Raw genomic sequence first — 25,665 nt, forward strand, 5'->3', positions numbered from 1 at the left:
GAAAACTTGAGTGTATTCAACTTAAATGCTTGATTTGAATTCAATTGCTATTTTAAGTACAACACACTAAATGCCAAGTTAATTTAACTTAAAATTTGTTGCAATGTCAATTGCTTCGGAAAATCACTAACTTAATATCATCAGTGCATTGGACTCATTCCGAGTTGATTTAACTTAACATCTTTTGCAATATAAATTGCTTTATGAAATTATTCAACTTAATATATATCAGCGTGGATGGAAATTAAGCAGGAAGATAGCTCAGTGTACTTTACCAGTACAGGAAGTGCTTTTACTTTGGTGAGGTATAAAGATTTTAATTAAACAAGATCCATCTTAGATGAACAGTAAAGCCATAGTTCTTCCTCTGGCTCTGACTCATGGTGCAGCTCTACAAAAATACAAAAACAAACACAAAAAGCCAATAAACTTTTCCATACACACATTAAGTCCGAATTAACACTAACACCACAACCCCGCTGAACCCCTGCACAGAAAAAGAACACATTTTTAACAACATGCCCAATACCCACAATGCAATGCGGAGATAAAAAGGTGGTCATGACTAAAACTTAGTGATTTAAATCCATTCAACTTAAGCTTTTTCGTATTTTTGACTATGTCTACAAATTAGTAGAATATACTTAACATTTTATAGTAATGGAATAAAACTGAAATCATTTAAGTACATTGTAATTAAAACATTTTAGTAAATACAAAGTCTTACAGTATATGACGGTACCATACCTAGAAGAGCTTTGTAGGTTAAGGTTAACCAATGGGTCAACCTTCAGGAATCTAAAGATGGCCACTCTGCTTTAACATATAGTTCATAATGATGTGTGAGGTGATTACAATCGGTAAAAAAGCGTAATGGTAAACAGTGTTTAATGACTGTAAACATTTGACTGAGGCATTCATATACAAGACATCACCATAATCTAGCATTGGGAGCAAGGTTATAATAGTTTCGGATTTTTCATTATAGTTTAGTTTTATTTAGTTTTGACTTTTTTTCTCTAATTCAGTTATTTTTAATAACTTTTCAGGGCAGGTTTGCTAGTTTTCATTATTTTCTTTTTTTTTTCTAAATACTTAGTTTTAGTTTAGTTTTACTATTATTTTAGTTTTGTCATATCTTTTATCTTCTTCTCCATCGTATTCGAATAAACAGACAAAACTCTGCTGCTTTCTCCCAACTTTAGTCTCCATGTTTCCAGGCAGAGTGAGGATCAGAAGACGACTCTAAACCACAAGTGACGAGAAGTGACAGACCGTGAAGTACCGTATGGTGCCACTAGCTAAAATTGCTAGACAAAATAAATCGCTTTCGTATCAATATGACATAGACAAAGATGACAACGAAGGGAATTTTATCCACAATTTTTACATGTTTTAGTTTTGTAAACACACAATACAGTTTCAGTTAGTTATCTTTTTTTTCCTTTTAATTATAGTTTTTATTTATTTCAGTTAACGAAAATGTTTTTTTCAATTCTAGTTTTAGTCATTTTGTTAGTTTTTGTTAATGATAATAACCTTGGTTGGGAGACAAGCCGCTGTTACCAGGTATTTACGAGCTCTTAATGAGAAGCAGGATTTATTTCGATAGTAGAAACCTATCTTTACGCTCAATTTACGAACTAGGTTTTTCATGTGGGTTTGGCTTACTTATTTGCTTACCTACTTATTGCTCAGAATTTCCTCACAAAAAAAAAAGTAAAATCCTACTTCAGAAACATATATCATCCCATCACTGTTAAAAGAAAACATATATATATAGAAGTAGAGCTGCATGATGTATTGTAAGAGCATCGTCATCACAATGTACACATGCGCAATAGTCCCATCACAGGTCCTACGATGTTGGAGGCAAATGAACTCGACGTGTTCTCAGCTAATTTCAAAGGTATCTGACACACATTGCGCGCAACAATCCACCAATCACATTCATTCTTAATCAGTTTGCCGAAGCAGACCACGCCCCTGCACATGGAGTGAGTTGCTGGTAACAACGCAAAGTTTTTGGTGGTAAGGTTTTGCAACGGCGTAGCGCTACATCCTGCACCCTCAAATGAAAGTTTGCGAAGCTTCAGGAGGTCGGGAAAAGATAAATGAGCGTTAAGCTTCAGTTTCGCTTCCGCAGATGGCACTGCTGCGTTCCAGGTAACTCGTAACTCATATTTTTCCAACCTTCTACCGGTGAAAATGCACTGGAATGTCAGTCAAACCTGTGACTTCCCACCCGTGAACTCGTACTAGATCTATGTACTCCCAGTTCCGAGCTCTGACGTCACATAGCAATGGCGTCCCCCATGGATACGGTGTTTATGCAAATTGTTTATTAAAAGAAGGTATTGCTGTGACATTATTTATCTGCAAATGTCACTGGTCTACAAATTTTTGGACTCGATCTGCTTCCGAGATAAAAGTGGCTAAATCTCATTTATTTTGATAAGATGAACTGAAAATCAATTGATAACTGTGCTGGTTAGCTAATGTTTCAAGATATTTAATGATATTATTTTACATCAAAATTGCATCTGTTTATACAATAGATTTAGGCATTTTTGCTTAAAAATAATATTTATATTTTGGAAATATTTAAGTTGCACTTCTTTATCTGTCAAGAAATAAACAAGAAATATCTTAAGACATCAGGTGATTGAATATATTATGAAAAACAGGCTAAAGTACCACTTAAAACTGTTGGTTCTCGCCAAACCATTGGGATTGCAAAGGGCACAGATTTTCTTTTCTTGTTGAGCCACTGGCAAAGATTAGTTGCATATGTGTTACAACAATAATGTGGAGCCCAACTTTTGTCCTGATCTCCAACTTTGCAACCAAAGTAATGGTGGTAGGCCTTTTTAACCACTGCAGTTATGTTGCGCTTTTGTGATGCAAACGTCACTTCACCACAAACGTAACAGAAGTTATCTGGGTTGTTCACACAAATTCGAGGCATCTCTCTTATCTGAAATCAAAAAATGATACAGTTCACTAGAGATATCTGACAAATGTGATCTTAGAAGATGTTACATGCGACTTGTGATGCAAAAGTCAATTTCTGCTACCGTTCATGAAATTTCTCTACATGCATGCATTTTGTCCACTTCCAAGAGAGAGTTTTCTGCAAATAAAAACAAAACATTTTATGTCAAAACTCTAGACATATTAAAATTAATGTATTGGAATGTGCAGACAGGCTTTCAGATAGAACTGGTTGCTTGTAGACACACTGTACCTTCTGATAAACTACCGTTTTTTCCTTATTTTGCATAAATTTCCTATTTTGACCCAATATTGTATCTTGGAAACTATAGCCAATCTGCACTTCTGACTTTCTTTTTCTTTATTAGTGACCTAAACCAAGAAAAATTTCACTACTTTTGTTCCGGAAGCATTTTGCTTGTAGACCAGTGTGTTCTGCATAATCAGCAGCTACTCTAGCGTTAGCTAGTTTTCAAGTCCATTGAGTGCAAGAATAAATTAATACCAAATATACAAATAACACAACATAAAAGGTAGAACAGTTTCTCTTGCCTTATGCGCCGGTTTTCCTCCTCTGTTTCCCTCAAATAAGCAAAGAACAAGCACCTTTGGCAATAGAAATGATTGTAAAAGAGCAACGTACGGTCCACCATGCTGGTTTGTTTACATCTAGCTAAAACAATCCCTTGCGCTCAAACAGTTTGGCGTGACTTGCCTGGAACGTTACAAAGTCGTGAGTCGTGGTTTGAAGTCGTGACTTACGGGCTCAAAAACCAGCTTGGAACGCAGTATTATAAGTCAGACGGAAACCGGTCGAGACCCCCACCCCCCCACCCCGACCTACCGACAAGAGAAAATCACCGAAAACGAAGACTTGGTGCCAAAAAGGAAAGCAACGTCAGTTATCTGGAATTATTTCGGCTACAAGAAGGATGATACTGAAACATGTGTTCTGTGTCGATAGTGTCTTCCACCTGTTGCCACGAGAGGAAACACAACTAATTGGTTTGACCATTTACGTCGGCACCACACAGCTAGTGAGTATTTTTTTTTTTTTTCATATTGCAGGGTTAAAAAAAAATCGCAATGTCAGTGTTTTCCAACATTGCGCAGCCCCATATACGTAGACGCTTTTGAGTCTGATTATATGTTTGTTTTCTACCTGGTATTTGAAAGCAACACATCAGCAGAAAAAAGGATTGATTCACAAAGGATGAGGCTGGTCTAGTGCAACCCCATGACCGGAGGTTAAAGCTTAGATCCGTGATCAGTGAGTTGTCTTCTGACAGGTCACGGGGTCTACAAAAGGACGGCGATAGCAGAGGCTGGGCTTCTTCTTGTTGTTTCACATGACTGATTGTCACTGTAATCTTGCAGGTCTTGGCTAGGACAGACGAAGCAATTCAGCCAAATGAAATCCTCTTCCACTGAATGACTGAATCAACACTGCAATAGTGGCTGAACACACACAAACACACAGACTCGCGCTTGTTATGGGGGAAAACGTGGCGAAAAGCTAAAGCCGCATGGATTTTATTCGTCTAGAAAATAGAAGTGCTTCAACGCAATCAAGACCCAGCGGGATAGCAATTAGACATCAAGTGACATGCAAAACACAGGATGCAGGGATTTTTTTTTTTTTTTTTTTTGGACTGGAATGAAAAGAACAGGTGATTCTAATCACATCTACAAAAAACAAAAGCCAAACCTAGGATATGGATGCTTCTATGAAACTGGGTATATTTTGATATCTGTTGCTGGCTTTTTAGACCAGATAGTAAAAGAGAAATGTAAACATATTTCCCCCCAGGATGTACCTAATGATGACCTCAGATAAATGCAAATATATATATATATATACTCTTGCTCCGAGCCATCCCATAATTAATGAATTTTTAGTCAAATGTTGGGGACAAAAATAGGACCAAAATTTGGACAGGAAAGGCTACCTAGGTGTCAGTGCATTTGATCTGAAAACATGGCTGTAAATGGTCTTATATGCTGCTATAAATATGGACACTGTGTTAAATTTGACAATTCTAGTTGTTTTTCTTATCCAGACATTTTACTCTTGCTCTGAGCCATCCCAAATTTAAGACATTTTTAATAAAATATTGGGGCCAAAATTGTGACAGTTAAAGCTACCTAGGTATTAGTACATTTGATCTGGAAAACATGGCTATAAATGGTCTAATATGCCCCTATAAATAAAGACTCTGTGTTAAATTTGACGATTCTAGTGGTTTTTCTAATCCGGACATGCAGGTTTTTCATGAATCCTCAGTCTCATTCCAGGTTTTGTGTGTAACCCATTGTGTCCACTCTTGTTACATGCGAAACCTGCCCATTTAAACACAAATAAATCGTGATTGAATTTGCAAAAGCGGTTATTTTTGTGAAACACTCTGCCATGCATTATTAGTTCGATTCCAAAAATGTACCTGTGAGAGAATAAAAAAGATATTCGAAAAAATAGTAGCGTATAATTTTCGTGTCCTTTTTACCACGTTACATGCAGATGTTTGTATAAAAATAATATAAAAATGTGTTTTATCTGAAAACTAGTTTCTTTTATCTCAGTAAATATTTATTTTTAACACAGACCCAAAGTGCTTCCAAACTTGCTTCATGACATTAGTCTACATCTGGTTTGAATTTTTAGCATCCATGTCCAGTTTCATAGAAGCGCCCAAATATAGAGCCTATTTTTGTCTTAGGTGAGACTGATGTCATGAAATTGTGTTGTATGTCAGGCCAGTTCTTATGCTATACACAAAATTAATGAATTTTTAATCAAATATTGGGGCCAAAAATAGAACCAAAATTGGGACTGTAAAAGCTACCTAGGTGTCAGTGCATTTGATCTGAAAACATGGCTGTAAATGGTCTTATAGCGCTATAAATAAAGACTCTATTAAATCTGACGATTCTAGTGGTTTTTATAATCCTGACGTGTGGGTTTTTCATGAATCCTCAGTCTCATTCCAGGTTTTATGTGTAACCCATCGTGTCCACTTGCGTTACATGCAGAACCTGCCCATTTAAACACAAATAAATCGTGATTGAATTTGCAAAAGCGGTTATTTTTGTGAAACACTCTGCCATGCATTATTAGTTCGATTCCAAAAATGTACCTGTGAGAGAATAAAAAAGATATTCGAAAAAATAGTAGCGTATAATTTTCGTGTCCTTTTTTACCACATTACATGCAGAAAATAATATAAAAATGTGTTTTTTTCTGAAAAATACTTTCTTTTATCACAGTAAATATTTATTTTTAACACAGACCCAAAGTGCTTCCAAACTTGCTTCATGACATTAGTCTACATCTGGTTTGAATTTTTAGCATCCATGTCCAGTTTCATAGAAGCGCCCAAATATAGAGCCTATTTTTGTCTTAGGTGAGACTGATGTCATGAAATTGTGTTGTATGTCAGGCCAGTTCTTATGCTATACACAAAATTAATGAATTTTTAATCAAATATTGGGGCCAAAAATAGAACCAAAATTGGGACTGTAAAAGCTACCTAGGTGTCAGTGCATTTGATCTGAAAACATGGCTGTAAATGGTCTTATAGCGCTATAAATAAAGACTCTATTAAATCTGACGATTCTAGTGGTTTTTATAATCCTGACGTGTGGGTTTTTCATGAATCCTCAGTCTCATTCCAGGTTTTATGTGTAACCCATCGTGTCCACTTGCGTTACATGCAGAACCTGCCCATTTAAACACAAATAAATCGTGATTGAATTTGCAAAAGCGGTTATTTTTGTGAAACACTCTGCCTTGCATTATTAGTTCGATTCCCAAAATGTACCTGTGAGAGAATAAAAAAGATATTCGAAAAAATAGTAGCGTATAATTTTCGTGTCCTTTTTTACCACGTTACATGCAGAAAATAATATAAAAATGTGTTTTTTTCTGAAAAATACTTTCTTTTATCACAGTAAATATTTATTTTTAACACAGACCCAAAGTGCTTCCAAACTTGCTTCATGACATTAGTCTACATCTGGTTTGAATTTTTAGCATCCATGTCCAGTTTCATAGAAGCGCCCAAATATAGAGCCTATTTTTGTCTTAGGTGAGACTGATGTCATGAAATTGTGTTGTATGTCAGGCCAGTTCTTATGCTATACACAAAATTAATGAATTTTTAATCAAATATTGGGGCCAAAAATAGAACCAAAATTGGGACTGTAAAAGCTACCTAGGTGTCAGTGCATTTGATCTGAAAACATGGCTGTAAATGGACTTATAGCGCTATAAATAAAGACTCTATTAAATCTGACGATTCTAGTGGTTTTTATAATCCTGATGTGTGGGTTTTTCATGAATCCTCAGTCTCATTCCAGGTTTTATGTGTAACCCATCGTGTCCACTTGCGTTACATGCAGAACCTGCCCATTTAAACACAAATAAATCGTGATTGAATTTGCAAAAGCGGTTATTTTTGTGAAACACTCTGCCATGCATTATTAGTTCGATTCCAAAAATGTACCTGTGAGAGAATAAAAAAGATATTCGAAAAAATAGTAGCGTATAATTTTCGTGTCCTTTTTTACCACGTTACATGCAGAAAATAATATAAAAATGTGTTTTTTTCTGAAAAATACTTTCTTTTATCACAGTAAATATTTATTTTTAACACAGACCCAAAGTGCTTCCAAACTTGCTTCATGACATTAGTCTACATCTGGTTTGAATTTTTAGCATCCATGTCCAGTTTCATAGAAGCGCCCAAATATAGAGCCTATTTTTGTCTTAGGTGAGACTGATGTCATGAAATTGTGTTGTATGTCAGGCCAGTTCTTATGCTATACACAAAATTAATGAATTTTTAATCAAATATTGGGGCCAAAAATAGAACCAAAATTGGGACTGTAAAAGCTACCTAGGTGTCAGTGCATTTGATCTGAAAACATGGCTGTAAATGGTCTTATAGCGCTATAAATAAAGACTCTATTAAATCTGACGATTCTAGTGGTTTTTATAATCCTGACGTGTGGGTTTTTCATGAATCCTCAGTCTCATTCCAGGTTTTATGTGTAACCCATCGTGTCCACTTGCGTTACATGCAGAACCTGCCCATTTAAACACAAATAAATCGTGATTGAATTTGCAAAAGCGGTTATTTTTGTGAAACACTCTGCCATGCATTATTAGTTTGATTCCCAAAATGTACCTGTGAGAGAATAAAAAAGATATTCGAAAAAATAGTAGCGTATAATTTTCGTGTCCTTTTTTACCACGTTACATGCAGAAAATAATATAAAAATGTGTTTTTTTCTGAAAAATACTTTCTTTTATCACAGTAAATATTTATTTTTAACACAGACCCAAAGTGCTTCCAAACTTGCTTCATGACATTAGTCTACATCTGGTTTGAATTTTTAGCATCCATGTCCAGTTTCATAGAAGCGCCCAAATATAGAGCCTATTTTTGTCTTAGGTGAGACTGATGTCATGAAATTGTGTTGTATGTCAGGCCAGTTCTTATGCTATACACAAAATTAATGAATTTTTAATCAAATATTGGGGCCAAAAATAGAACCAAAATTGGGACTGTAAAAGCTACCTAGGTGTCAGTGCATTTGATCTGAAAACATGGCTGTAAATGGACTTATAGCGCTATAAATAAAGACTCTATTAAATCTGACGATTCTAGTGGTTTTTATAATCCTGACGTGTGGGTTTTTCATGAATCCTCAGTCTCATTCCAGGTTTTATGTGTAACCCATCGTGTCCACTTGCGTTACATGCAGAACCTGCCCATTTAAACACAAATAAATCGTGATTGAATTTGCAAAAGCGGTTATTTTTGTGAAACACTCTGCCATGCATTATTAGTTCGATTCCAAAAATGTACCTGTGAGAGAATAAAAAAGATATTCGAAAAAATAGTAGCGTATAATTTTCGTGTCCTTTTTTACCACGTTACATGCAGAAAATAATATAAAAATGTGTTTTTTTCTGAAAAATACTTTCTTTTATCACAGTAAATATTTATTTTTAACACAGACCCAAAGTGCTTCCAAACTTGCTTCATGACATTAGTCTACATCTGGTTTGAATTTTTAGCATCCATGTCCAGTTTCAAGGAAGCACCCAAATATGGAGCCTATTTTTGTCTAAGGTGAGACTGATGTCATGAAATCATGTTATATGTCAAGCCAGTTCTTATGCTATACGTTATAGCTATATTAGTTATTATTTGTTTGGCTTTTCTGCCACCATCCATAATAAAATGCATTATATAGAATAAATGCCATCTACCGTTAGCATTAATTGCAACATAATATATCAAAAACAAATAAATTTTAGGAAAAAAAAAAGTCTGATATGGAACTAAAACAACAAAATCCATAAATGTACAAGAGAACAGCTTTGAACAGCTGTCCACTGTAGTGACCACTATGCATGAAAGGGTTAATCTGTCAAAATGACGGACGGCCCTCAGAATTTTCCGTCATTTAAAAAAAAAAAAAAAAAACAATCCGTCAATGATGGAATATTTTCGGTTAACGCAACCTCTGGTCCGATATAACATATGAGCTGTTAACACACAAAGACGGCCGCTTCATGTACAACAGCATATTTACACTAAACGAGAACAAGTAGCTGCTCTAAAGGCTTCAATGGGCAACGTTGTTTGGCAGCATCAATCAAAAAGTCCATAACAACCTTAGAGTATGATGTAATTCCGTGGTCTGAGAGAAAACTAGACTTCTGCACCTCACTGTGGCTCTGATTTCAGGCCAGTTCAATGTGTTTTCAGGGTAGAAAGAAGATAAAAATGGCTGATTGACTAGTTCTGGCAACACTCCATCTGGGATGTTTCTACAGTGAAGACTCACAGAAGCAACGTGACAGTTCCTCTAACTGTCATCATTTGGATTCACCCATCCATAACAATTTACAGCAGGGGTGTCAAAGTCATTTTAGTTCAGGGGCCACATTCAGCCTAATATAACACTGGTCAACAACAAATTTATTGTTTAAGTTTTTTGAGCTGATTTAGGATAATTTTGGTGTGCTGAAACCAAAAATCATGTAAATTTTGCTCAATCAGGTCAACTTTCTGAACTAGGCTACATATTGGCTTTTTAACATTTTTGCTTACATTTATGGGCATTTTCACATCATATGATACAAAATTCTTTCATATTTCTTGCAATAAACAAGTTCTGAAGATTTTACTTTTGCCAATTTATGATTAATGTTTTTTTTTTAATATTACAGGTGAATGAAATGGCTTCGACTAGAAGATCTTGCAAAAATAAGCCTGACGTATTCTGCTACATCTGCGGTGAATACACCATTGTACCTAACAGGAATCAAGTCACAAGTTTTATAAAGTGTGCTTACCGATCTTATTTTGGTATTAATTATTCTATTTTGTGAGAAGATCAAATTTTTCAAAATCAAATTAGCAAAAAAACCTGACCTGATTGAGAAAAACAAATGTCATTTTGGATTTAGCGGTGCAAAATGGTCCTAATTCAGTTGAAAAAACCTAGACAACTTGCAAAAAACATTTTTTTTGTAACCCAGTGTAATCTAAAGTGGGCTGGATCAGTAAAATAATATAAATAATAAGATAAGAACTGATAAATAATCTCAACTCTAAAGTTCTATCTATACTTTTGAGTGAAAAAAAGCACAATTCCATAATGAAAATGTTTACATCTACGAACTGTACTTGAACATAACATGAACAAATATGAACAACCTGAAAATCTTTAAGAAAAAAGGAGTGCAATTTTGACAGTATTACACCTTAGTTTATCATTTATACATAATAACCTGTAAATAATGACCACTCCAATTTTTTTCTGTTTTATTGCAATAAAAAAACATTAAATTACAAACATATTTACATTTACAAACTATCCTAACAAAAAAGATGTAAATAACCTTAAAAAATAAACAAACAAACAAGAGAAATAAGAATAATTTTAACAATATTACGTCTTAGTTTATCATTTATACATGTGTATCACAATTTACAGATTACAGTGGATCTCCGGATAGTTAGTAAATGGCAGAATATTGGTACAATTCCACATATTTCTATTAAGACATTTCAGGTTATTAACATTTTTTGTCTATCAGTGTAAACATTTTTGTTTAATTTTACTTTTTTTATACTTAAACAAAGAAGAAATTCTGTGGTTTTCATTATTTATAGGTAATTATGATAGTGTTGTACTGGTCTGACCCACTTTAGATTGAAGTGACCTAAAATGATTTTAACATCTTTAATATTTTCAGTGTAATTTTTGCATTTCACAAATTCATTCCACATGCCGGATTTGGCCCCCGGGCCGCATTTTTGGCACCTGTGGTACACAGGGTTATTCAAAAAGAATGTTCCGATTTCATTTCGTAATATTTCAATAAGGAAAAGCAATAGAAAACTCCAGCCAAGTCACAAGTACTTTACTCACAATCAACTTTTATTTCCTATCTTATAAGTGTTCAGTGTGTCCACCACTTGCAGCGACAACATCAATGCGATAAGACGATTCGTCGCAGATGTGTATCAGCATATCACGATCCACTGACTTGATCGCTGTTGTTATTCGATGTTTAAGGTCATCGAGATTAGTGGGTAGCAGTGGAACATAAATGCGATCTTTTACCTTTTATGTATCCCTACAAGAAAAAAATCACACACGGTGAGCTCTGGGGATCTCACAGTCCAAGCACAAAGAGCAAGTTCTTGGGCCTCCGTCCGACCAATCCATTGCCCCCTGCGCCCCTGTGGCAACTGTTCAAAACTTAGACAACTCCTCTTTCAAATGGTCGACAGTCGCTTTTCCATTGACCCTTGAATTGTGCAGATATAACTCGCAAAAAGTCAGATTTTTTTTGATTGAAAGTTTTTGTGCTGGCAAGAGGTGGTTTTTTGGGCGTAGCACAAATGGTACAGGGTGAGTCAGAAAAAAACGCTCTTTTCATTTAAAGAAATTGTACCACTGAAATGGAAATGCTTATTTTTCGTTTGATCATACAGTCATATTGATGTGGTTATTGAGCATGTCTGGCGATTGAATCATTGATTTATGGCATAGCATAACAGAGGGAATGTCCATTGTTTATTGTGCCACCGTGAATGAAACTGAAATTGTCAACCATTACAGCATGTTTACTCGCCATCAAAATGTTTTGTCTCAACGAAGTCGTCCGGCACGACCTTCAACCTGGCTACCGTTCAGATTGATGCAAATCTGTGCTCGTTGTCGCATCTCTAACACAGCTCTTCTCGCCATTCGTGTTCGTCGTAGGGCTTGGATTTCAGCCGTGATGCGATTTCGGAGTTCCTGAAGAGTTTGTGGAACAGTCTGATACACACGGTTTTTAAGATACCCCCACAAGAAAAAATCAAGGGGGGGTCAAGTCCGGGGATCGGGGAGAATTTTGTCACCATGAAAGCTCTCTGCACATCCATAAACTGTGGTCTTGCCATGATGAAAACTCCCTGGGCACTGTCATGTAGGCCTATGTCCTGAGTGTGAAAGCAAAGCCCCGACTCCTGTAACTGTTGTCAATTTCAAGTTTGTTCACTGTGGCATACATTGTGTTGGCAGGTATTTCAGTGCCCAATAAACAATGGACCTTCTCTCTCTTATGCAATGCAATAAATCTATGACTACATCAGCAGACATGCTCAATAACCACATCAATATGACTGTATGGTCAAAAGAAAAATCAGTGTTTCTGTTTTAGCAGTACAATTTCTTTAAATGGAAAGAGCGTTTTTTCTGACTCACCCTGTATATCACACAAAACTGCAATGGAAAGACCTTTTTTCGCAACTAGAGTCAGGTGAATTAAAAAAACGGATGTTGACATACGTTACAGAAGAAGACGAAACATGTCGCGGTATGTGTGGACACAACAGGAAACCCGATTATTTTTTAATTTAGTATGAGATAGAGGGGTAATATATAATAATAATGAATGTACAGGGTGGGGAAGCAAAATTTACAATGAACATTTAGTTGTTTTTTCTCAGCAGGCACTACGTCAGTTGTTTTGAAACCAAACATATATTGATGTCATAATCATACCTAACACTATTATCCATACCTTTTCCGAAATTTTTGCCCATATGAGTAATCAGGAAAGCAAACGTCAAAGAGTGTGTGATTTGCTGAATGCACTCGTCACACCAAAGGAGATTTCAAAAATAGTTGGAGTGTCCATAAAGACTGTTTATAATGGAAAGAAGAGAATGACTATGAGCAAAACTATTACGAGAAAGTCTGGAAGATACTATTAAAGAAGAACGGGAGAAGTTGTCACCCGAATATTTGAGGAACACTTGCGCAAGTTTCAGGAAGCGTGTGAAGGCAGTTATTGAGAAAGAAGGAGGACACATAGAATAAAAACATTTTCTATTATGTCAATTTTCTTGTGGCAAATAAATTCTCATGACTTTCAATAAACTAATTGGTCATACACTGTCTTTCAATCCCTGCCTCAAAATATTGTAAATTTTGCTTCCCCACCCTGTATCTGTACATTAACACCATATTTACATTCGTCGCCATGTTTATGGAATGACTTCTCATGTCATCTCACAATAATAAATAAACAAATCATCGCATTTGTGATTTAATGGAAAAACCGACATTACGCACTTCTGTTTTTTCAACATTTAGTAAATATCAGTAAAGTTTTGCGCAGATGTCCAATGGAAAAGCGACTACTGACTCATTCCATGACGACGCTTGAGAACTGAAGGAATGCGTCACGAAATCTAGGGGTGTCCCAGTCCGATCTACAGATCATATCAGCTGCCGATCTGGAATTTTTTAGAAGATCAGATCGGATTTAGTTACTAGATCGGGACGATCCGGGCCTGGTTCAGGAAGGGTTAAATTAACCCTTTCATACATACTGGTCACTACAGTGGACAGCTATTCTACAGCTGTTCTCTTGTATATTCATGGATTTTGTTGTTCTTTTTGTGTTGTTTTTTTTGTTTTTTTTGTTTTTTTTAAACACGTCTTTATTAAAGTTTTAAGACACTACATATCTTTTCTGACATGAATTGGTAACATTATGTAGATCTGTCCTGAGCATAAACCCCCAGAATCACAAGCCCTCCCCATATTTATCAGTAAATACATGTTTCTGTGTGTCAAAAATTAAATGTGTGGTATCCAGCTGAGTGGACATTTTTGCAACTTTGAATTTTTTTTTTTTTTTTTCATTATTATTTTTTTATGTATTTTTTAAAAAATTTTAAAATTATTTTTATTTTTTAATTTATTTTTCACAAGACAATTTTCAATCACATTGTTTTTTTTCATGCCTAAAGAGGAATAAAAACACTCAGGAAAAATTTTTGATTAAGGTTCTCATAATTCGTGGATGAAAGGGTTAAAGTTTCCGGAGATAAGAAAAAGCTGCACAACAGCGGGAGGCTTAGAGGAACTAGTAAAGCGTCCATAAGTTTCACTTTCACTCTGCACTTGAACTCATTATGAGCTCCGGTTGTGATGGTGAGTCTGTTTTTTTTTCAGCCCGAGGGGCCTTGGTGGAATTATTTGACCTGACCCAACCCACCCACAAATAAACTGACATTCTTTTGACCTGCCCCAACCCAACCCGCGAGTAACCCGCTTCACATCACTAACGCACGGCACCGAACGCACCCCCATATAATACAAGGACGGACCTGTCCATATAGACACATTACAGCTGTGGAAAATATAAGGCTCTAATTTGTCCCACAGTACGAATTTGGAAAGTACAAAAATTATACTAAAGTTATTAAGAGTCATAGATGCACCAGTTGTTTTAGTTCAGGTTCCACATTCAGCCCAATTGTGATCTGAAGTAAAATAACAGCATGATAACCTCTAAATAATGACTCCAAATTTAACTCAAAATTTCACTGCAAAAAGTCTATATCAGATCGGTATTGGATCGGTATCGGCAAAACTAATCCCAAAAAAAATCGGATCGGTTCAGAAGCAAAAAAAAATCCAGATCGGAACATCACTAATGATTTTTTTTTTTTTTTTTTTTTTTAGAACCCTGCAAAACTTTGCTGTTGTCTATCTTAATATCCAGTCTATGCTTAGGACAAGAGGGCTACAAGAGGAGGATGTATTCCTACTAAAACTTCAAAGCATTCACTGTTTAGAAACATCAGGCAGGATTTGGTAACTTTCCTTTGCTAGCATGCCCAGATATTACATATTTTAGTGCACTGATTTGTTGCTGGTCTATCCAGTTCCAGGTATTTTGGTGTTTTGGTTTGTGGTAATTGATAATCTCTCTCATCATCTAATTATCTCTTGGAAACCAAACATGTGCAGGTTCCAGGTTAATTCTCATTTGAGAATTAGTCTGACTGTGTAGCTGGCTAATGTGAAAGGGTTTTTGCTTCATCTTTAGCATTCTGTTTATTTTTACGGCCACCATCGACTGTGTTTTCAGCCGCACAAGGCAGTTCTTTACAGGTACAAACCTAAGAGCTAAGGGCTAGTTGAACTAATATGAATCAGAATCGGCTTTATTGGCCGAGTATGTGAACACAAAGAAGGAATTTCATTTTGTTTTTTCTTCGCTCACAACGTACAATTTCAACACGAACCCAAACACACTTAAAAATAGACCTAATATAAACAATACACAAATATTTGACTAGAGAAAAGGGCAACAATGGGTTGAGATTTACACTGGATTCTTATTGTAATTAGGGCTGGGCAATATAATGATAACGATATATATCGCGATATAATTTTTCCTCGATAGAAATATGAGACATGCTCAATACAATTTCGAAAGAATTCATTCGTCCATGTTTTGAAAGACATAAGAACAGCCGATTACAATTAACCGTCCGGTATCCAGGTGTGCATTTTAGGCACACTTTGCTCTTTGTGTTAAAAAACTTCATATTATTTTTCAAAATTTTAATAAGGTTAGAATTCAAAAGTTGTTCATTTTTGCATGATCTTTAAAATTCTGGCCACCAACTAAAATTTGCATATTGTAAACAAAAGAAAATTACAAGACTAGTATCTGACTCCCAAGTGTGCCTAAAATGCGCTATTTCTTCCATTTGATATGTATGATTAGGGCTGACCTTGATTTACAAAAATAAAATCAAATTAGAGCAGAAAAATAAATCAATATATAATATTTAATAGTTTGATTTATAGGTGTGCATTTTACGCACACTTGGTGACAGATGCTAGTATTTTTGAACATTTGACCTAGCGCCAAAAAAAAAAAAAAAAAAAAAAGGCAAATTAACCAATGTTGGTGTTAATCATTGACATATGCCAGGCTGCAAAAATCAAGTAATATGTGATCCACTTTTTATGTAGTATTTTAAAGTAAGTAAAGTAAATTTTATTTATAGAGCACTTTTCACAGACAGAGTCACAAAGTGCTTTATCAATTCAAATCAGAATCAAATTAAGTTTACAGAGACCCAACAGAATCCTTCAGGAGCAAACACTTGTGATTGGTGACAGTGGCGAGGGAAAACTTCCCTTTAACGGGCAGAAACCTCGAGCAGACCCAGACTCCTGAAGGATGGCTGTCTGCTTTGACCAGTTGGGGTTAAAGAGAGAGAGAGAGAGTAAAGGAGGAGAAAAGAGAGAGCGATAGAGATATAGAGAGACTGGGGGAGGGGGGGGGGGGATGACACATGGAGTACGTTATGATGAATACATAGAGTGTAATCAGTTTGTGGTGGTCCTGGGTCAGGTGGGAGACTAAAAAGCCTTAAAGCTTTTTTTGTAGTAATTTTGTATCATATGATGTGAAAATGCCCATAAATGTAAGCAAAAATGTGAAAAAGCCAATATGTAGCATAGTTCAGAAAGTTGACCTGATTGAGCAAAATTAATGTGATTTTTGGATTCAGCACACCAAAATGATCCTAAATCAGCTCAAAAAACTTAAACAATAAATTTGTTGTTGACCAGTGTTATTTATTGTATAGTTTATCATCATACTAAAGAGTAAATAACAATATAGAATTGTTATTTCTTTATAAAAATAATTATTATTAGAAAACTGTTGATTTAAAAAGTGACGTGTGACATTCTTCATGTATGTATTGGCGTAACATAAGCAGGATGGATCAGCACCATACTCCATATTGAACCTGTAAAAATAAAACGTGATATGTAGGATAGAATCTGGTAAGAAAAATTGGGGAATCTAAAAGAATAGAATATTTGTTTTTCAGGTAAATTCAGTTCAAATAGAACTTGGCCATTTGTGACATGAAAATATAGCATTAATTGTGATGAAATTGGACATTTTTGAGCTGAAAACATAGTTCATATGAGCATCAGCATGTTGCAACAGAACTGAAATCCTGTACATTTGCATAACTTGCATTTACCAACAAAAAGTTCCTTTGGGGATTCACTTAGATTGATTTCTTATGCACAAAGACAGAAATAAGACCTCTAAGCAAATTTTAGCCGATATACAGGTCTCACATTCACACCTATAGGTTGACTATTTAACTTATCAGTGCATGTTTTTGGATGGTGGGAGGAAGCAGGAGTATGCAAACATGGGGAAAACATGCAAACTCCACATGAAAAGGTCCCTAGTTGGAATCGAACCCAGGACCTTCTTGCTGTGAAGTCACCACCATACGCTTCGTATACAAAAACCTAAACAAATGTTTTCCCTCTAATACATTTCAGAATAAAACAAAAGTAGATCAAGGTCAAATTGTTCCTCACAAAGGATCGACAGTGACGCTCGCCCTCCTGCCCGACAAAAACAGTGTCACACACACACACACACACACACACACACACACACACACACATATATATCAGATGAAGACAAACACAAAGCTTCCTGCACTTCATATTTCATTTCCTTGCCCTTCTCTGAATCTATTTTCCTCCTGGATTCCAGCACTCTGATATCATCCTCTACAGTTATTGTTCTTTACTTTGCGGACTCAGATAGCTTTTTCTATAGATTTTAATGAAAGAAAAAAAAACAAAAAAAAACAGTGGCAACATCTCAAGGCTGTCAATCCACACGGATTAATTCTGTAAATTAAATATAGAATAGAATAGAATAGAATAGAATAGAATAGAATAGAATAGAATAGAATAGAATAGAATAGAATAGAATGTCTTTATTGTCATCGTACAGGTACAACGAAGTTAAAAAGTGCAATCATCCTAGGTGCCATAAAAAAAAGTATAAATAACACTGGGTTACAAAAAAAATATTGTTTGCAAGTTGTCTAGGTTTTTTCAACTGAATTAGGACCATTTTGCACCGCTAAATCTAAAAATGACAATCAGGTCAGGGTTTTTTTGCTAATTTGATTTTGAAAAATGGGATCGTCTCACAAAATAGAATAATTAATACCAAAATAAGATTGGTAAGCACACTTTATGAAACTTGTGACTTGATTCCTGTTAGGTACAATGGTGTATTCACCGCAGATGTAGCAGAATACGTCAGGCTTATTTTTGCAAGATCTTCTAGTCGAAGCCATTTCATTCACCTGTAATATTAAAAAAAAAAAACATTAATCATAAATTGGCAAAAGTAAAATCTTCAGAACTCGTTTATTGCAAGAAATATGAAAGAATTTTGTATCATATGATGTGAAAATGCCCATAAATGTAAGCAAAAATGTTAAAAAGCCAATATGTAGCATAGTTCAGAAAGTTGACCTGATTGAGCAAAATTAATGTGATTTTTGGATTCAGCACACCAAAATGATCCTAAATCAGCTCAAAAAACTGAAACAATAAATTTGTTGTTGACCAGTGTTATTTATTGTATAGCTTATCATCATACTAAAGAGTAAATAACAATATAGAATTGTTTCTTTATAAAAATAATTATTATTAGAAATCTGTTGATTTCAAAAGTGACGTGTGACTTTCTTAATGTATGTATTGGTGTAACATAAGCAGGATGGATCAGCACCATACTCCATATTGAACCTGTAAAAATAAAACATGTGATATGTAGGATAGAATCTGGTAAGAAAAATTGGGGAATCTAAAAGAATAGAATATTTGTTTTTCAGGTAAATTCAGTTCAAATAGAACTTGGCCATTTGTGACATGAAAATATAGCATTAATTGTGATGAAATTGGACATTTTTGAGCTGAAAACATAGTTCATATGAGCATCAGCATGTTGCAACAGAACTGAAATCCTGTACATTTGCATAACTTGCATTTACCAACAAAAAGTTCCTTTGGGGATTCACTTAGATTGATTTCTTATGTACAAAGACATAAATAAGACTTCTAAGCAAATTTTAGCCATTTTATTACTGGGTCTAAAAAGCTGGTAAAGTGCCAGGTAACAAAATAAACCCAGTTTCATAGAAGCGCCCGCCTATAAAACACAGTGTGTCATGTTTCAGACACTGTTGGAGCTTTTCCAGTTGCACAAACAACCAATACAAACGCATATGCCAGAGATGACACGTCAGGTTTTAAAGAGTTAGAATAAAGCATGGTTTGTGTCTTTAACTTTACAATCTTTTATATTAAAAGCACATTGAAATATGAGGATTAAATACATAAGGTTAAAACAAGACTCATTATATCACATGATCCACTTTGATTTTCAGGGGAAAGGGGGGGGGGGGGGGGGGGGGGGGGGGGGGGGTTGTGTTGGTCTCAGACTCGGTACAGCCTTTTTTTTTGGTGGGGGTCACTGATCTGCCTTGGCGGAGGTCTGAGCTGTCTTTTCTAGAAAAGCACTTGTAGAGCGCAGACCTCCGCCAAGGCAGATCAGTGCCCTGCCCCCCCCCATCCACCCCTGATCTCCACCAAAATTTAATCATTTCTTCCTTGTGCCAGTATCAACATTTCCTGAAAATTTCATCCAAATCTGTCCAAAACTTTTTGAGTTATCTTGCACGCAAACAGACAAACAGACAAACCAACGCAGACAAAACTAGAAGCACTCGGAAAGCGCAGACCTCCGCCAAAGCTGATCAGTGCCCCCCCCCCCCCCCCCCCCCCCGTGGGCCCCCCCCCCCCCCCCGATCACCACCAAAATTTAATCATTTCTTCCTCATCCCATTTCCAACAAACCCTGAAAATTTCATCCAAATCTGTCCATAACTTTTTGAGTTATGTTGCACACTAACGGACAGACAAACAAACAAACAAACAAACAAACAAACAAACAAACAAACAAACCCTGGCAAAAACATAACCTCCTTGGTGGAGGTAACTACACTTCAGGACTCTCCGTCCTTTTAACTAACCCTTAGGGGTCCACGGTCACGGCCTCGTGACGCAATCACATGGCACTTTTCAACACGTCATAGCATCGGAAGTCAGGACTGGGGACGATTGCGATTACGATCGAAAGTGCGAACTTGAAACACTCTCCCACTTTTTATTTGATGTCGATCGAGCAAATACAACCGGAGATAGGATGGTTTGAACTTGGAGCAAACAAACATGAGTACAAGTGTGAAAATGAGGTGTGTGTGTGTGTGTGTGTGTGGGGGGGGGGGGGGGGGTGGGGGGGGGATTTCATTTCTGACCATATCTTTGTAATTTTTTGTCCTTTTTCAAAATGAAAAAAACTGGCCAAATCTGCAGATTCTAATCCACAGACATTACAGGTAAGGGTGAGAATGACCCCCACCTGAACTGGATGTGGAAAGCGAGAAGTGAGGGGGGTGAGAAAACGCATATGTAAAGACATACTTTTATGTCAAATATTTGAGTATAGTTTGAATTTATTACAATTTTGATTCTATATACCTAATATTTGTAAAGTGTACAACCCCCCCTCCCCCAGTGAGTAGAAGCCTCCAGCCATAAAACAGAATGAAGATGACGAAGTCCGTTCTGAGCCACTGTAGAAACATGGCAATGTTTCTGTCCCGTTCGTTGAAATGCTGAAATCTCAGATTTATTTCCTTTCTCATATCAATACTGATACCGGTATTGATGTGTTGCATGACTGCGGTACTCAAATAATCAGGTTACAACTGAAAATTGTACTTTGGTATCACTACATTACTCTGAATCAATCAATTAATACTGAATCAAATCGATATTGAGTCGAATCGAATCGAATTGTGATTAATCGATTCAGAACCTTATGAATCGAAATCGAATCGATTATGGAAATTGGTCACGATACCCAGCCCTATACCAAACTGAACACAGTTTCATAGAAGCATCCTGATAGACATGTGATGTGTGTTGTTGTTTTTTTGTTTTTTTTTTACAGTGTGACAACCATGATAAACCAAGAGAACAAAACTAAATTGAGAAAAGATGGCAAAGGGGACGAGAAAGATATAGACTTGTTGAGAGAGGACAGAACTGTATCCATTTTCATGCTTCTGATTTTTTTTTTTTTTTTTCCATTTTCATGCTGATAAAGCAGGGGAATTGAAATTTTCTTATATAGTCTCAGAGAAGAGGATGGAAAGAGATGGTGAACTGAAAGAGGGGAAGGATTCCAAGATATGATGATGATGATGATGATAAAAAAAAAAAAAAGATATATATTTGGCTTGTCTTTCATTTCATTCATTAAATCAGGTCTTAGTACCAGGTAGAAATCTGCCTTTTAATGTTAAACATTATAATTTACATATAATTCCAACTGTTCTGCTTAGATAACCTCCAAGATAACACGTCAGAGTTTGTCATCACACAAAAGTGGCCGAATAACCATGACTATTATAAAATTGAATGAAATTATTTGCACTCAAAATCACAGCCAATAAAAAAAAAAAAAAAAAAAAAAAAAACTCCACCAAATGTTGCGCATGAAATGGCACTTGTGGCTCCCATCTTCACGGGTTGAACTGAAGGAATCAACGTTTTGTCTCATAGATGATGATGTTGGGGAGAAAAAAAGGGGGGAAAAAATCTGGTCCAAAAATGTAGTCTTTCCATTTCATGTCCATTGTGTAAACAAGAAAAGTTCTAATTTTTTTTGAAAACATTTTCTACACTGTAAAAAAATATCTGTAATTTAACAGAATTTTCACTGTTTATTTTACAGATTTTTCCTTTATTTTTAAGATACAGGAAAATATCAATGAAATGACAAAAATAGACTGTGATTTTACACGTCAAATGTAAAATAACACGAACAAACTGTAACTGTGAATAACCAAAAAGTTCAGTTTTTTAAAAGAATTTCTTTCTTCATAGAAAAATACAGTTAAAATACATTTGCGAATCTATCATAACTTCAGAAATATTTATTTTCTATTTATGACATTAAACTGCTAATTTAAAGTTTAATACTGTGAAAAAAATATATTAAAACCAGATAAAATTACTGGCAATTAACCGTTAAAGAAGTATTTGTTCTGTAAGTTTAACCAGACTTGTTTGTTAATTGACAAATATCTTGTGTAATTACAGGAGGTTTCACAACAAAAATGTTGAATAAATGTATTTTTGTGAATGTATAACATGTATAAGCACTGATAAACTGTCCAAATACAGTTTTTATCAGTGGATTGTACAACTTAGTCTCATTGAAAATTATTTATTTATTTATTTATTTATTTATTTATTTATTTATTTATTTATAGGTAATTTGATTGTTTTAATACATGAAAATATTTTTATTAAACATTAAAAAGTTAAAAAATATGCAAAATCTCATGTAAAGTTGGGGCAAACATCTGTATTTTTATGAGATGGTTATTTTGCGTTATTTAACAGTATTTTTTTGTTTTTTTTGTTTTTTGTTTTTTTTTAATATTACTTTTTTTTTTACAGGTGTTTTTTTTTTTTTTTTTTTTTTACAGTGTAGAGGAGACCACAGGAAGAATAGTAATTGATATTTCACTTGCAAATGGGGATCGTAATAAATGAAATGGAAAAAGCTGAATGCAGAATATATATATATATATATATATATATATATATATATATATATAAAGAAGTATTTCTTCTGTAGTTTAACAAGACTTGTTTGTTAATTGACAAATATTTTGTGTAATTACAGGAGGTTTCACAACAAAAATGTTAAATACATGTATTTTTCTTAATATATAACATGTATAAGCACTGATAAACTGTCCAAACACAGTTTTTATCAGTGGATTGTACAACTCTCATTGACAATTATATATATACATATATATATATGTATATATATATATATATATATATATATATATATATATTTCTTTATTTATTTATTTATATATATATATATATATATATATATATATAATTTGATTGTTTTAATGCATGAAAATATTCTTTATTAAACATTGAAAAGTAAAAAAAAAATGCAAAATCTCATGTAAAATGGTTAGAAAAGAGATAGTGAACTGAAAGAGGGGAAGGATTCCAAGGTATAATGATGATGTTAAAAAAAAAAAAAGCTATATATTAGGCTTGTCATTCATTTCATTCATTAAGTACCAGGTAGAAATCTGCCTTTTAATGTTAAACATTGTAATTTACATGTAATTCCAACTGTTCTGCTTAGATAACCTCCAAGATAACACATGTCAGAGTTTGTCATCACACAAAAGCATCCAAACAACCATGACTACTGAAATTATTTGCACTCAAAATCACAGCCAAAAAAAAAAAAAAAAAAAAAAAAACGCCTCCACCAAATGTTGCGCATGAAATGGCACTTGTGGCTCCCATCTTCACGGGTTGAACTGAAGGAATCAACGTTTTGTTTCATAGATTATGATGTTGTGGAGAAAAAAAAAAAAAAAAAAAAAAAAAAAAAATCTGGTCCAAAAATGTCCCCATGCGCGTTAATCCTCCCTGGAGACAGGTGGATTAACGGGACGTTCATTCATTGAATAAACACAAGAGAGAGAGAGAGAGAGAGAGAGAGAGAGAGAGAGAGAGAGAGAGAGAGAGTCTAACAAAGCTAGATGGTTTAATTCCCAGTTTGGTGCTGCAGGTATTTGCAGCTGAATTCTTCCGTGTATAGTCGAGGAAAAAAAAAAAAAAAAAAAAAAATCAGCAAAGCAGAGCCAGGATGTCCACGCACACACACCGCCACACCCACTGTGAATGAAAGCCATCCACACATGAACACACCCTCTGAATAATAAACACCAGCACACAAGTATGGGAATCAACTTAGGAGCATCACAATCCAATCCGGAACATAGAACCCTCCGCATGGATATCATCATAAAAAAAAAAAAAAAAAACTACATCAAATGATTTTAAAAAATGAACATTTTAACGCGCAATGATCCAACAGATCTGATGCGTAAAAGCGCGTCAGACCGGAACACTTAGACATATTCTGGGTTTCTTCACCTGTCACTGGGGGTGATGTTGGACGCGCATGGTTTAGGGGTCTGGGTGGGTGGGTGGGTGGGTGGGTGGGGGGGTTTGGACACCTACCTTTTTAGTAGATGATCCTCAATGCCAATGTGCGCGTCGGTTGAACCTCAGATGCGGATCCTTTTTTGCGTTAAAGTGTCCTCAGATTTCGACTAAAAATTCACGCGTAAAATCCACAGCGCAGCTCTCTCACCTCCCCGTGGTGGATTTGTTTCCAGTCTAACATGCAAAGGACGCACGGATGAGTTAGTGTTATAGTCAGATATGTTTTTTTTTTTTTTTTTCCACTTACTGTTGAACACTTCCCACTGTCCTCTTGCGTCCTCGCGCCGTGTCATGCCCGTGTTTTCCAGCTACATCCTCTTTTTTTTTTTTTTTTTTTTTTCTTTTTAATCTTTAAACGCTGATAACAGTATGTCCACGAAGGATTATTGTGCAAGAAAAGACCCCACGGACTTAAGAGACAAGTGTGTGTGTGTGTGGGGGGGGGGGGGGGCTCAGTTTGTTCCGGACGCGTCTGCAGATGGACAGGGCGGACGCACCGGACGCGTTTTGCGGTCCATTTGGGTTTCAGCGCGCACCAAAAAAATAAAAGAAGACGCGTCCTGCACCAACAATGAGACAGGAAATTAAAAAAAATAAATAAAAAATAAATAATTAATCCCTTCTTCCAAGTTGTAGGAGAAACACGTGCCGGATTATTGAATAAAAATATTCGCACAAACGTCTCCTTGAAAGGAAAGTTTAAAACAGGAACGACCGGAGCGCAGAGGGGATGAAAAGAGAAACGGCGATAAAGGACTGACTGACTGAAGCAGAGAGGGAGGAAGGAGGAGAGGTAGAGGGAGAGGAGAGGGAGGGACGAGAGAGGCAGAGAGAGAGAGAGAGCGAGAGAGAGAGGGAGCTGCAGACGGACTCGCTTCACCGACCACGAGTTGAGTCTGAGTCCCGCACCTTGTGACGCCTCAACAAGCCGCGAGTCAAATAAGCTTTTTGCCATTAAAAAAAAAATAAATAAAATAAAATAAAATAAAATAAATGGATTCTAAACTGTTGGACCGTGCGTTTAAAAGCAACCTGACTTCATGTTCATGTTCTAGTTTTTATTCTTCTGTTCAGCATCACCTGCAGGTTTGACATGCACCAGATGTGAGCACATTCTAAAAGCAAAACACACAGATATCACCAAATTATGCATGACAAAAAAAATAAAAAAAAAAAGGTAATATTCCGGCAGCAAGGGTGCAAATAAACAAACAAACAAAACGGCAATATTCCGGCAGCAAGGGTGCAAAACAAACAAACAAACAAACAAAAACGTAATATTCCGGCAGTAAGGGTGCAAACAAACAAACAAAC

General features: G+C 35.5%; 1 long non-coding RNA gene across 1 annotated transcript in view; it reads right to left on the bottom strand.

Moving 5' to 3' along the window:
• LOC115438216 (uncharacterized) overlaps window positions 1-25,090 on the bottom strand; it is a 145,755-nt gene extending 120,665 nt beyond the window's left edge. The window contains exons 1-2 of the long non-coding RNA XR_003938049.1: window positions 24,599-25,090; window positions 24,367-24,525 (exon numbers count right to left, since the gene is read on the bottom strand). This is a non-coding gene — a long non-coding RNA (uncharacterized LOC115438216). The remainder of the gene's footprint in view (window positions 1-24,366; window positions 24,526-24,598) is intronic.
• Window positions 25,091-25,665: the final 575 nt, after the last annotated feature.

This window comes from Sphaeramia orbicularis, chromosome 18 (assembly GCF_902148855.1).
Source record: "Sphaeramia orbicularis chromosome 18, fSphaOr1.1, whole genome shotgun sequence".
NCBI classification, from domain to species: Eukaryota; Metazoa; Chordata; class Actinopteri; order Kurtiformes; family Apogonidae; genus Sphaeramia; species Sphaeramia orbicularis.